The sequence below is a fragment of the Myotis daubentonii genome, chromosome 18 (genome assembly GCF_963259705.1).
Source record: "Myotis daubentonii chromosome 18, mMyoDau2.1, whole genome shotgun sequence".
Lineage (NCBI taxonomy): Eukaryota > Metazoa > Chordata > Mammalia > Chiroptera > Vespertilionidae > Myotis > Myotis daubentonii.
The window spans coordinates 3,097,434-3,111,784 of record NC_081857.1 but is presented as its reverse complement, the minus strand read 5'-3'; the positions used below and the strand labels follow the sequence as shown (position 1 = coordinate 3,111,784).

The 14,351-nt window shown below is 52.3% G+C and overlaps 1 long non-coding RNA gene across 1 annotated transcript in view; it reads right to left on the bottom strand.

Moving 5' to 3' along the window:
* LOC132220664 (uncharacterized) overlaps window positions 1–14,351 on the bottom strand; it is a 747,794-nt gene that overhangs the window by 498,109 nt on the left and 235,334 nt on the right. The window lies entirely within an intron of this gene.

Sequence of the window (14,351 nt, the reverse complement as noted above, 5' to 3'; positions counted from 1 at the left end):
GCCGAAGCTGCAGGACTGGCCGGCGCTGGGACCCTCCCGGCCCGGCGGGCTCTCCCTGGGCGCCGGGGAGTCAGGTGTGCGGGCCGGACGCCAGACTAGGCTGGTGCTGGCCCCTTCGCTGGGCTGTCCACCCCACGCCCCCCGAGTCGGGCGCGGGCCCCTGAGAGGTCTCCCGTTGCTGTGTCAGCCCCTTCCAGCGTCTCCCCCTCCCACCTTCTCAGGCGCGGGAGGCTGTGTGTGTGTGTGTGTGTTTTCTAAATATATTTTATTTATTTATTTTGCAGAGAGGAAGGGAGAGGGATAGTTAGAAACATCGATGAGAGAAACATTGATCAGCTGCCTCCTGCACACCCGCCACTGGGCATGTGCCCACAACCAAGGTACATGCCCTTGACCGGAATGGTGCACCCTTCAGTCCGCAGGTCGACGCTCTAGCCACTGAGCCATACCGGTCAGGGCGAGGCTGTGTTTGCCGGCTTCTGGCGCGTTGCCCTTAAAGGGCTCGTCTGCAGGTTGGGAGGGAGGAAGGAGGACAGCACCTGGACGTAGGCCCCCCTCCCCCATTCCTATCTTGAAACCTGATCCCCACGGTGCTGGCATTGAGAGGTGGGGCCTTTGGGACCAGATTAGAGTCATAGGGCGGAGCCCCACGAATGGGATAGCGCCCTGATAAGGGACCCCGCGAGCGCCCCTGGCCAAGGCTGTCCTCTGTGAGGAAGCAGCTCTGGTCCGACACAACCTGCAGGCCTCCAGGACTGCAGAAACGAATGGCTGCTGCTTAAGCCGCCAGCCTGCCTGTTCCACAGACCAGAGGCAGCGGAGGTGGGAGGAGGAGTGACTGAAGGACCAGGAGCGCAAGTCCGGCCCCTCCGGACTGAACTCAGGGCCTTTTAAAATTTTCATTACAAAAGCAGGATTTGTTTATTATAGAAATTTTGGAAACCAGCTTTTCTAGCCACTCCATTAAAAATGGCAACTTTTGCCCTAGCCGGTATGGCTCAGTGGTTGGAGCGTCAGCCTGCAGACTGAAGGGTTTGGAGTTCGATTCTAGTTAGGGGCACTACTGGGATTGCAGGTTTGATCCCCCGCCCCAGGGGGCAACCAATCCATGTGAGACGTTTCTGTCTCTCTTGTCTCTGCCCCTCCCACTCAATCTAAAAATCAATGGAAAAAATGTCCTCCCTTGACCATTAACAATGACAAAAATTGCAACTTTTTTTTTCAAGACACTTCTTATCCCCTTCCTCACTTTATTTTGTATCATCTGACATATTGGTGTTAACATAAAAACATTCAAACCTGTAAGGAATTTTTGTGAATTTATTTGAGCCAAACTGTCGACAATTGCTGGGAAGCAGAACCTCAACAAATATGCTCCGGAGAATGGCGGGTTACATCTATATTTATACACTAGAGGCCCGGTGCACGAAATTTGTGCACTTGGGGAGACCCCTCAACCCAGCCTGAGCCCTCTCGCAGTCTGGGAGCCCTCGGGGGATGTCCGACTGCCAGCTTGAGCAGTTGGACATCCTTAGTGCTGCCATGGAGGCGGGAGAGGCTCCCACTACTGCCGCTGCACTCGCCAGCTGTGAGCCTGGCTTCTGGCTGAGCAGTGCTCCCCTTGTGGGAGTGCACTGATCACCAGGGGGCAGCTCCTGTATTGAGCGCCTGCCGCCCTGGTGGTCAGTGTGCGTCATAGCAACTGGTCATTCTGCCATTTGGTCGATTTGCATATTAGCTTTTATTATATAGGACTGCAATCAAAGGAAGGGATGTAGGTGGGTTACATGAAATCTATTGGTGATAGACTAGAGAGGCAGGAGAAAGCAAAGCAGGGAAACTCCTGTGCTGGGGTCCGACCACAGCAGGTCCAGGGGTCCCCAAAGGTGTGGACGGAGTCGGCGAAGAAGGAATGACACGGAGGCAGCGTTCAGTTGATCAGCATGGTTGGGTTCTCTTGCCTGGTTCTATTGCCAGGTTCTGTAGGCATGTTCCCTCGCTAGGTTCTCCAGCCAGGTTCTGTCCAGGTTCTCCAGCCAGGTTCAGTCACCAGGTTCTAGTCAGGTTCTCTTGCCATGTTCTATCCAGGTTCTGTAGCCAGGTTCTGTCTCTAGGTTCTTCAGCCAGGTTCTCTCGCTAGGTTCTGTCTCTAGGTTCTGTGGCCAGTTTCTGTCCAGGATCTTTTGCCATGTTCTCTCCAGCGAAGTTCTTCTGTCTCTAGGTTCTGTGTAGGTTCTGTGTCTAGGTTCTGTGTCCTGTTGTCTTGTTACATCTGTATTTATACCAGTTGATTCCAATCCTATCAATCTCTATTCCAAAGGCTAGGGTGTTTCTTATCTCCATTCCAGGGAGTAAAGATTATGTAGCTTAAGCATGATTGTTCATAGTTAAAGTGACTAATTACCCACCTGGCACTTAGTTAAGGGGTTTTATTCCCTCCCTAACTTCAGGGGAAAATCCCTACCTGGGGAAACAACCTTTCTCAGAGAGGTGACCTTGGTTAAAACACATAGTGCCAAGAAGGTGAGCAAACATATTAAGAACCGTATGCCATATATGCCAGGTCCCTTGAAACAGCAAGGATGGACCGGCTCCCGGCACTCCTGGGATTGGATTAAAGGTAAAATGATAGACACATACTTAGGTGGTGCAGGAACAATTAACATGATAACAATGAAGGAATCTGTGGTCTCTGTCCGGGTGCCCAGGCACATTTGGTTGTGCCCCAAGGGATCCAGAAAAAGGGAAGTTACAAGTTACCCAGACATTTCAAGGGCGTGTAATTACAGATGCAAAAAGACACATAGGCTCAGGGAAGGTAAAGGTTAACTTTATTTGTTACATGAGTGCATGAATGACTTTTCCATGAAGCCTGCACCTCCAGCTGACCACTTAGGAACGTAGGTATGTGCCCTGACCAGGAATTGAACCCACAACCTCCTGGCGCACGGACAACACTCCACCCATCTGAACCACCCAGCCAGGGCGGTGCTGTAAATACTGGCAGTCACATTTTCCTCCCCAAGAGCCCAGCAGGTTATGTTTCTGCAGCGTCCACGGGAGCCCATCCGCATCGCCAACAGCGCGGGCTGTCGTCAGTCTTCAGCGTTTGCTAGTCTCATAGGTATTTCACTTTTGTGTTGATTTGCATTTATCTAATTGTAAGTTTTACTATTTCAAAGAAACTTTTTCTTTGAAAACTGCTAGTTCTTACCTTTGCCTGTTTTCATGTTAGGCTGTCATTTTTTCTCCCTAACTTATACTAGTATAAGCATTTTATAAATTAAAGTAGTAAGGCCTTTGCTGCCATGCATGTTGTAAATATCTTTTTCATTTCACACTGATCTTTGGATTTTGTTTAACTTTTAATCTATAGAGAAAAACTATACATTTAAATTTATCAATTAAAAATATTTTTTTATTGATTTCAGAGAGGAAGAGAGAGGGAGAGAGAGAGATAGAAACATCAATGATAAGAATCATTGATTCGCTGACTCCTGCATGCCCCATACTGGGGATCAAGCCCACAACCTGGGCATGTGCCCTGACTGGGAATCCTGGTCAACACTCAACCACTGAGCCATGCTGGCTGGGCTAAAGTTATCAATTTTTTTTTCTTCTTTAGAAAGTTTTTTCTACCTCATTCATGAGACCTTTTTGAAACTTTATGCTTTAGTTTATAGTTAACTCCTTGATACCTGTTAACTCTTTTGACAGTTTTATTTATGTATGTATGTATGTTAATCCATTGATTTTTAGAGAGAGTAGACGGGAAGGAGGGAGGGGGGAGAGAGAGAAACATCGATGTGAGAGAGACACATCGATTGGTTGCCTCCTACATGCAATGGGATCAAACCTGCAACTCAGGTAGGTGCCCTTGACTGAGAATGGAACCTGTAGCCCTTTGGTGTGTGGGCTGATGCTCTAACTACTGAGCAACCTATCAGGGTGATAATTTTTTGAGGCACCAAACTGAGGGAATGCTTTAAGAATTGCATCCCCCCTCTTCCCCCCCCCAAACAGTTTTTCAGTGAATTTGTGTTTTTCCTCCTTTTAAGTGTCACCTTCACCATGAACTAAAATGCCATTTGTATTTGGGTCTGTTTTTTTTGATTTTGCATTGTTTCAATGATGTCTATTTTTTTCTCCAATATAAAACTGGTTTTAAATTTTGCTCATGCCTGGGTATTACTATGCAAAAACATTACCAAAAGTCACAGCCTCACAAGCGCCCAGAACGCAGGCCCTCGGGGCATGTCCGAGCAAAGTTCTGTGGGAGAAGGGTTAAGGTGTGCCCGCCTGGCACAGAGCACAGCGGGTGGATGTGCCAGGGTGCAAACAGCATGTCTGCAGATGCCTGATTGGGAAGCAATGCTCTGCAGGCACTTAAAAATGCAAGTTGGGCAGGCCTGTGCCAGGGCCCACATCAGGGCCCAAGTCTGCTTTCATTCAGAATGATAGTGTATCTCGTGACCGGCGATTAGTCCTATTTAAGTAGTTACAGTGTAACCAGCTACAGGGCGGGGTTTGCAGTGCTGTGGGAAGAGGAGGACCTATTTCGGGGCAAAACCTATGGCAGACCCTCCAGAAATGGCTCTGTTTTCGGGAAAGAAGGAAGCTCTTAACTAGCAGTGTGCTTCCTTTTTGCTGTTTAGGATGGCTCGCCCTCTCACACACATCACAACACCCCTCTCTTGGTTCTTTTATTTTCATTAGTGCAGTTTGGGCACAGCTGTCCCCTTAGTCCCGCTGCCGGGAGCCAGTGCTCCTGACCCGTCTGTCGGCGGCTTTTCTGGGGGAGCCTCCTCACCTCTATATCAGGTGTTTGCTGCCTTTGGGTGTCAGTTCAGATACTGTTTCTCAACTCTATGCTGTCCCAGTGGCTTCATCACCCTCCACTCTCCACCCCCACCCCACCCCACCCCACCCCACCCCACCCACCCACCCCCATCTATACAGTTAAAGAGCCTTCCCATCTTCCACCACGACCTGTGTCCAGTCAAACCAATTACTTAGGTCCCCATTTCTTTCTCTAGAGGCGCATCTCTTGACACCCCACTTCTGACCTTTGTACTTTACACTTTGCCCATTCCTCCCCCTTTCACGTCTCTGCATCTTTCAGGGGTGTTTTAACTTCACAAAACGAAGACTGATAACGTCTCCCGCCTGTCCTATCAGCATGGATCCTTTCCTCACCTCTGTCCCCAAGGCTGTGCTTGGCCTAAGAGCCACTGTGCACTGTGACATGTGACATGCCCAGGCCGTCCCGGTGCTCACACGGGGTGGCGATCTCATCCCCGGAGGCTCTGCTCTGCTCACTGAGCCTCACACCCCTGGGGGGGCGGTGACAAGGAGCAGAACCCAGGTGATCCTGGTGACACCGGACTGTCCGTCCATCTCGTGGAAGCACCTGTGAACAGGTGGGTGGTCTGCCGGCAGGTGATTGATGGGTCCTGCCTAGCGCTGCTCCTTGGAGGGCGAAGGTGGTGTGAGATCCTGTGTCAAAAGTGGGAGGGGCCCTAAGGGGAGCTCCTGGGCACCCCGCTTTGTAGGGGCAGCATAGCTGCTATGAAGGCCGGAGAGGCCTCCCCAGAGGGTCAGAAGGTGTTGCTGTCACAGGGCCAGAGGCGGCCAACACCAACCACCTCCACCGGCTTCCAGTTCAGGAGGCCAGAGAGGCCTGAAGTGGATGATGCCAGCACAGGTATGAAATGCCCGGAAAGGTGCCTGTTTAGGGCGGGTGGGGATGCCAGCTCCGAGCAGCTCTCTCCTGATCTACTTCCCCCCTCCTGTGCTGAAACACCAGGGGTGCAAAACCCTTTACAGAACCTCACCCCTCTTCCTGTCTAAAGTGTGGGAGTGGCCAGCGCTCAGCAGGTGGCAGGTACCACCTCTGGGAGGGAACCGGCTGGAGGACTGGAGGAGGAGGAGAGGTCTGAGTACACACCTCTCTGCTTCACCCACAAATGTATTTAAAGACACAGCCAAGAATTCCCAAAACATTCTTTACAATGTTGGAGGACCTCAGAGGACAGCCGGTGCTGCACAGAGGAGGAGCTGCAATAGAAGACAGAGTCAGGGTGCCCTCAGGATTGTCAGGGTACATGGGTGTCTGCAGGCACCGGCCAGCTCCTAAAGTCTGCTCTATCGCTGCAATTGTCACACCAAGTGGACAAGGGGACCAGGACTGCCTTCAGGGTGGTGGTCTGAGTGTGCGTGTGCACGCTGCTCTGAGGCAGTCCCCCCACATCTGCTCCGATCCCAACTTCACACTCATACACGTGATCAAGGCAGAGGCAACGCAGCGAGAGCAGCTGGGGTTGTGGTTTCCAATCTCCTCGGACCACTTTCTCACAGTACAAAGTGGATTTTTGCATTGCAACCCAGTACACACACACAAATTCACACACACTGGGATTCAAGGAAGTAGTTGGACCTGGGGGAGTGACCAGCTCAAGGCTGTGACGGTCCCCAGAGGACAGAGCTTGCTGGTTTGGAGCTGGGTGGCCGAGGAGATTAGAGGAAACTGCTTCCCAAATAGACTCTAGGGAAACTTTTTATTATATAAATGAGGGCCCTGAGTCACAGACATTACAGCCAGAGAACCCGTTCAACCAAATGCTTTAGGTATTTGCCAGAGAGACTGAGCCACATTAGCTCATGCAGTCCTGCTAATCCGTGGGACTTAGGCAGACCTACCTCCCGCCTGCCCCTTTATTCCTACAAAGCATTTATACTTATATTCTCCCAGCCGAGGCTCACATGCCATCCCAGGCATGATAGAAGGTTTTACTCCCTTACAGTAAAACCAGTTTAACAGTTACTCCTCTGCGTGTCTGGTTTTCTTTGACAAACTCCCCTTTCCTGTCCTGTATGTGAACGTCCACGGCTGCACCAGATGCCAGCTGCTTCTGGAAGCTTCTAGGGCTGCGGGGTGCGTGGAAGCTGGTCAGTGGGGTATGTGGAGGCTGGTCATTGAGGTCTGATAAATGAAAGAAGAGCAGCAGGAGTGCGGAGCGATGCCTATTCCATCTGCCCTGAGGCTTAGCTTGCAGAGAGCCATGTGGAGGGATGCAGGGTGCAATCAGCACACACACCAACTGCCCAGGTGGGGGCGCAACACAGGCGCTGAGGCCAGTACACCTGGGACTAGTCAGTCACCGCCTTGCTTGTACCCTCACATGAGTGGAAGCCTGCAGTGTAAATCCCTAAATGCAGACCCGCGCTTTAGACCAGAGCCTGCCTGCCGCTCGCTGCGCCCCCTGCTGGCGACTCCCGAGGCTGCGAAGAACTCGGCGCTGGGCTCCTCGCGCGGTTAGATCCGCCTCTTGAAACTCCAAAGGGAAACTAGAGGAACTCGCCAGGGACCAACCGGGACCTGCGGGGCAGAGCTGCTCCCGCGAGTGAATGAGATTAAAGCTGGTTCCCGAGACGCAGCGAGAGGCCCGCAGAGCCCGCGGCAAGCGGCGCTGGCATCTCTCTGCAGCGGAAAGGAAGGCTTTTCCCTTCGTTAATGTTCCTGCAAAGGCAACCCCGTACAGTCAGCTCAGAAGTTCCGCATCCTCCGTGGACACCGGGAGCAAGCTGGAGAGAGACGTTAGCAGCCAGCATAATGGTGTGGGCTGGTGGGGGCGGGGGGGGGGGGGCGCAGCCGACCCTGTGAGAAGGGAGGTTCAGCCGGCACCCGTCAGGAGAGGGTAACTGATTTGAAAACTACAAAGGTGCCACCCACGTAGGACCGAAGAGACATCACCCCTCTTCCTCTTGGAACAGGCATGCGCTCAGGAAAAGCACAAGGTCTGCGCGGCTGAGAAGCACGAGCCCTGTCTTACGTGCATTTGATGAACAAACACAAACCACAGAACAAACCGAGGTGACTGATTCTGATGCAGGAATGACCGTGTTCCGAGCCTGAGCCCAGGACCTTGCCGTGCGAGTGCTGGCGGGGGAGGCCCCTTCCTAGTCACTATGCTTCCTGTGACCTCCCTCTGCAGCCAGGCCTCTGGCTGTGATGCATGTTATTCCTGTGATCTGCAGGGCGGAGACTTGGGGAGGATTCGTCACCATTTCCCTTCTTCCTGAAATCCCAGCTCCTCACTGGTCTGCAGAATGGGGCTGGTAGAGTACCTGGTACCTCCCTCGCTGCATTCACTTTTTTGCTGGTGGTATTTCTTCCTCTAGGGACGCCATTTTCTTCTTTGCTTCAAAACCTTACTTCTCCTACTTGCCCAAATCTTCCCTGAGCCCAACAATTAGGGACTGTCACACCACCTGGGGGCACCTGTCCCCACCTGGGGGCAGTGATGGTGGTGATGGTGATGGGCGGTTTTGTTTATCTGTCTCAGGGAGCAAACCCTGGAGATGGTGATTAGTTACCTGCTCCAGCCGCCAGCGGATCCTGCCAGGCCCCAGCCGGTATGATCTCCCAGCAGATCCCCAACCCATCACTCCGCTGTGGACATTATGACGTGGCAGCGCCTGATTGGTGGGTCATGGAGAGCACATAAAAGAGGGCGCAGCCCATGGGCAGACTCTCCCGCTCTGCCGCATCCAAGAGGCGGCCTGTTGCCTTAGTAACCACAAAAGCCAGGGGTGGGGTCTGGGATCCCTCTGGGCACCTCTGAGGAGGCCTGTTGCCTTAGCAACCGGGAAGCCCTGGGCGGGGCCCCAGGTGGGTGTAGACAGGCTTGTCAGGAGACGAACCCCATTCCTCCAGGAAGCCTTCCCAGATGGATGGAGCGATGGCCTGGCCTCCACTGCCGCAGTTCCTCAGGGAGCACTTAAAGTGAAAATCCACTTGTCCTGACATGGGCATAAGGAATACTTTTATTTTGTGGCTCAATGTAATTGTTTAAAATAAGTAAACTCTGAAAACGTGCCAGTCTATGAGAAATACACACACATTTCCTGCTTATTTTATACTAGAGGCCCGGTGCACAAAAATTTGTGCACTCGGGGGGGAGGGGGGGCCCCTCAGCCTGGCCTGTGCCCTCTAGCAGTCTGGGACCCCTCGGGAGATAACGACCTGCTGGCTTAGGCCTGCTCCCGGGTGGCAGAGGGCAGGCCCAATCCCTAGGTGCAGCCCCTGGTAGGGCTCAGAGCAGGGCCCATCAGTGGGGTTGGGGCTCTGTACCCTGTCACGCACAGAGCAGGGACCATCAGGGGGTTGGGGTGCTGCCCTCTATCACCCACAGAGCAGGGCGGATCAGGGGGTTGGGGCGCCACCACTCTCACACTCAGGGCAGGGCTGATGGGGAGGTTATGGCTCTACCCCGATACACAGAGCAGGGCCGGGGGCGGGGGGGTTGGGGCGCCACACCCTGTCACCCACAGAGCAGGGCCCGTGGGGGGAGGGGAGCTCCCCCCTATCAGGCACAGAGCAGGGCTGATAGGGAGGTTGGGGCCCCGCCCCCTGTCACACACAGAGCCGCAGGGCGATCAGGGGGTTTGGGCGCTGCCCCCTGTCACGCTGATCCCGGTGCCGGGAGGCATATTACCCTTTTACTATATAGGGTAGAGGCCTGGTGCACGGGTGGGGCCGGCTGGTTTTCCCTGAAGGGTGTCCTGGATCAGGGTGGGGGTCCCCAATGGGGTGCCTGGCCAGTCTGGGTGAGGGGCTGAGGGCTGTTTTCAGGCTGGGGGTGACTGAAGCTCCCAACCGCTCCTTTTTTTCTTTTTCTTTTTTTTTTTTTAATTCTGGGCCAGCTTTAGCTTGAGGCTTGGCTCCAGCTCTTAGGCCTCCGGCTGAAAGTAGGTTTCTGGCCTTTGCTTACAATGTTGCCAATCTGCTGGCTGAAGTTGGGCGTATTTGTTACAATGTTTCTTAAACTGCCGGCTCAGAGGCAGCGGCAGGCGGGGAACGTTGATTTCCTCCGTCACTGAGGCAACCAAGCCTCATGTTAGTTTCAAGCTGCCTGGCTGCCGGCCGCCATCTTGGCTGACAGTTAATTTGCATATCTCGCTTATTAGCCAATGAAAAGGGTATCAGTCGTACGCCAATTACCATGTTTCTCTTTTATTAGATAGGACTAGAGGCCCGATGCATGAAGTTTGTCCCTCACAATCTCGACCGGCCCTCGCAGCCCCGGCTTCTTCTGGAAGGTCAGTCTGACAGTCTGTTTGGTCTAATTAGCATATTAGCTCTTTATTATATAGGACTAGAGGCCCGGTGCACAAATTTTTGTGCACTTGGGGGAAGGGGGGTCCCTCAGACCGGCCTGTGCCCTCTCGCAGTCTGGGACCCCTCAGGAGATAACGACCTGCTGGCTTAGGCCTGCTCCCGGGTGGCAGAGGGCAGGCCCAATCCCTAGGTGCAGCCCCTGGTTGGGCTCAGAGCAGGGCCAATTGGGGAGTTGGGGCGCCTTCCCCTGTCATGCACAGAGCAGGGCAGATTGGGAGGTTGCGATGCCACCCTTAGTCACACTCAGGGTAGGGCCGATTGGGGGGTTGGGGCACCGCTCCCTGTAACACTCAAGGCAGGGTCGATGGGGAGGTTGTTGTGCCACCCCCTGTCACACACAGAGCAGGGCCCATCAGGGGGGTTGGGGCTCCATACCCTGTCATGCACAGAGCAGGGCCGATCAGGGGGTTGAGGAGCTCCCCCCTGTCACTCACAGAGTAGGGCCGATAGGGGACTTGGGGTACCACCCCCTGTCACACTCAGGGCAGGGTGGATCAGGGGGTTGGGGCGCCACCCTCTATCACCCACAGAGCAGGGCCGATCAGGGGGTTGGGACGCCGCCACTGTCACACTCAGGGTAGGGCCGATGGGAAGGTTATGGCTCTACCCTGTCACACACAGAGCAGGGCCCATGGGGGGGGGTTGGGGGGGTTGGGGCGCCGCCCTCTATCACCCACAGAGCAGGGCCAATCAGGTGGTTGGGGTGCCACCACTGTCACACTCAGGGCAGGGCAGATGGGGAGGTTATGACTCTACCCCATCACACACAGAGCAGGGCCCGTCGGGGGCAGGGGGTGGTGGTTGGGGCCCCGCTCCCTGTCACACACAGAGCTGCAGGGCGATCAGGGGGTTTGGGCGCTGCCCCCTGTCACGCTGATCCCGGTGCCGGGAGGCCTCGCCGCTCCGCTGATCCCGGTGCTGGGAGGCATATTACCCTTTTACTATATAGAATAGAGGCCTGGTGCATGGGTGGGGCTGGCTGGTTTGCCCTGAAGGGAGTCCTGGATCAGGTTGGGGGTCCCCACTGGGGTGCCTGGCCAGCATGGATGAGGGGATGATGGCTGTTTGCAGCTGGTCACACACCCTTCAGGGTGGGGGTCCCCACTGGGGTGCCTGGCCAGCCTGGATCAGGGGATGATGGCTGTTTGCAGCTGGTCAGACACCCTTCAGGGTGGGGGTCCCCACTGGGGTGCCTGGCCAGCCTGGATCAGGGGATGATGGCTGTTTGCAGCTGGTCAGACACCCTTCAGGGTGGGGGTCCCCACTGGGGTGCCTGGCCAATCTGGCTGAGGGGCTGAGGGCTGTTTTCAGGCTGACGAGTGACTGAAGCTCCCAACCGCTCCTTTTTTTATTTTTATTTTTATTTTTATTCTGGGCCAGCTTTGGCTCTGAGGCCTCGGCTGCTGAAAACAGGTTTCTGGCCTTTGTTTACTGTCTGTATTTGATACAATGTTGCGGTCCGGCTGGCTGAAGCCCCGCTGAGTAAAGCAGGTTTCTGGGTTTTTTTTAGCTTCTATATTCGCAACATAGTTGCTTAGAGTTGCAGCTGAGAGGCCGGCAAGTCAGGCGGGGAACGTTGGAGTTCTCCGTCACTGAAGCAAGCAAGCCTCCCTGTTCGCATCAGCTGCCTGGCTGCCGGCCGCCATCTTGGCTGCCAGTTAGTTTGCATATCTCGGCCCTACTTTGTGAGTGACAGGGGGATTAGCCAATGGGAAGGGTAGTGGTCATACGCCAATTACCATGTTTCTCTTTTATTAGTGTAGATGCTTGCTAGACATATTTTGTTATTTGAGTTCCCAGGTATGTTTTTTATGAGAAAGGTTACATTAGGGATCCCTGCCATGTTCTGAAATTTCCAGATATGTTAACAGATGCAGAAAGAGCAAAGGAATATACTGAAGTCACTCACAGGGGGGTTGGGGTGGTCCACCGTTAGGGACAATGCCCAAGGCCTCATTCCCATCACCTAGGTTTAAAGATAGGCCTGGAGCCCGCTGATGTGGCTCAGTGTTTGAGCATGTCATGGTTTGATTCCCGGTTAGCGCACATGTCCAGATTTCTGGCTCGATCCCCAGTAGAGGACATACAGGAAGTAGCTCACTGATAATTCTCTCTCATCATTGATTTTTTTTCTCTCTGAAATCAATAAAAACATATTTATTTATTTTAAAGGTATATTTTTATTAATTTAAGAGAGGAAGGGAGAGGGGGAGAGAGAAACATCAATGATGAGAGAATCATTGATCAGCTGCCTCCTGCACGTCCCACACTGGGGATCAAGCACAACCCAGGTACGTGCCCTGACCAGGAATCAAATGGTGACCTCCTGGTTCATAGGTCGCGGCTCAATCACTGAGCCACGCTGGCTGGGCAATAAAAACATATTTAAAAAAATAAAATAAAGATAGGCCTGGATTTTCTTCTCAGAGGGTGGAGGGTACTGATGGAGAAGAGGGGGAACAAAGGACGAAAAGAAGAAGTGAAGGCACGTACCAGACCTCCTGGTACCCTTGGCATAGACATTTTCCTTTCCCAAGGGTAGTCTTTAACTTTATTTTTATATGTAACTTTCTCTCTTGTTATTAAGCTTTTACTTTCTTCGAGTGGTTTTAGGTTCTCAACAAGATTGAGGTGCAGAGACTTTCCACAGGCTTTCTGCCCCACATGCACAGCCTCCCCCATTACCAGCCCCCTCCCCCCGACTAATGAACCTACGCCGACATCACATCACCCAAAGCCCACAGTTTACCTAAGGGTTCTTCTGGGTGTTGTACATTCTATGGGGTTGGACAAATTATGTAGGTAGTTTAGCAAACAACCTCAAAGCATTGGGACCAAGCTAGTGAAATAAGCAGGTGAATAGCTGGTTGATCTCAGTTTGGAATTTAGGAGGAAGGAGAAGGAGAGATGGAAGTGGTGCACTGGTTTTCCTCTGTAGCTTTCAAGGTAGTTCAAGAGGAATGCCATAAGCATTCTGGGCAATGTGGCCGCGTCACCTGGAGGTCAATATGTAGATTCCACGGAAATCTTGGAAAAGCAGTCCTCACTTGGAAGTGTAAGTCCTGAGAATCAAAACTACCCATCATTCATTCATTCTTTTGCTCCCTCTCTCTCTTTGTCACAAAGGATTTGAGGACGTGGCTTAATACACTCATTCCAATTCAAGCTGCTTTGAAATGTGAACATATAGAAATGGGGAGCTTATGACTGTGACTTTAGGCATCGCCACATTGACTACCAAACTCTTAGTCATCACCATAACATTCAGCTTCAAATAGGCTATGGTAGTTACTGAAAAACGTTGTAGATCAAAATAGAAAACATTGAACAAGTATGTTCCTGTTGACTTTGAATTGCTATTTGGGAAGTATTTAAAAAATATTTTTTTTCTGCCACTTTGAAATTAGCAGGGATTCCTAATTCCTTCTTTAAATTTTTTTTCTAGCACCCACGTTGTTCATAAAATGTTCATATTGATCCGCATGGGATTGCCAGGATTTTGGTTTTATTTGATCCAAACAGTCAACAACATTGGCAATTTCCTGTGATTCAAACAATATCTGAATAGGACAAATTTTACTTATAATTTTGAAGTTGAGCCCTGGCTGGGTAGCGCAGTTGGTTGGAGTGTCATCCGGTACACAAAAAGGTTGTGTTTCGATTCCCGGTCAGGGCACATACCTAGGTTGTGGGGTTGATTCCTGGTCAGGGTGCACTCGATCGATGTTTTTCTCTCACATCCGTGTTTCTCTCTCTCTCCTTCTTTCTCTCTTCCTCTTTCCCCCAAATCAATAAAAATATCCTCCGGTGAGGATTAAAGACAGATTTGAAGTTGAATCCTTTTGTTTGCATATAAGCAATCAGCTCCTAATGGATTGATTTTGTAAGTTAAGATTTTATCTATTGGGCTTACGTATGGCAGGCAGGGCCCACTCACAACTTCCCAGACTTCTCTGGTGTGCACATGTGTGGTATGTATTCTGACTAGCAAGTCAGGAATTCAAGGGCAACCAGACGCCTTTCAGCACATGTCCTTCGCAGCGTGGACCACAACCCCCCTGACAAGTCGGAGGTTACTGACTGAAACGCAGCCAGTCGCTGGGAACCTGCGTGTCTTCGCTCCATGACCTTCACAGCTGGCCTGTTTCCTATTAATGATTTTTTGCTTTTG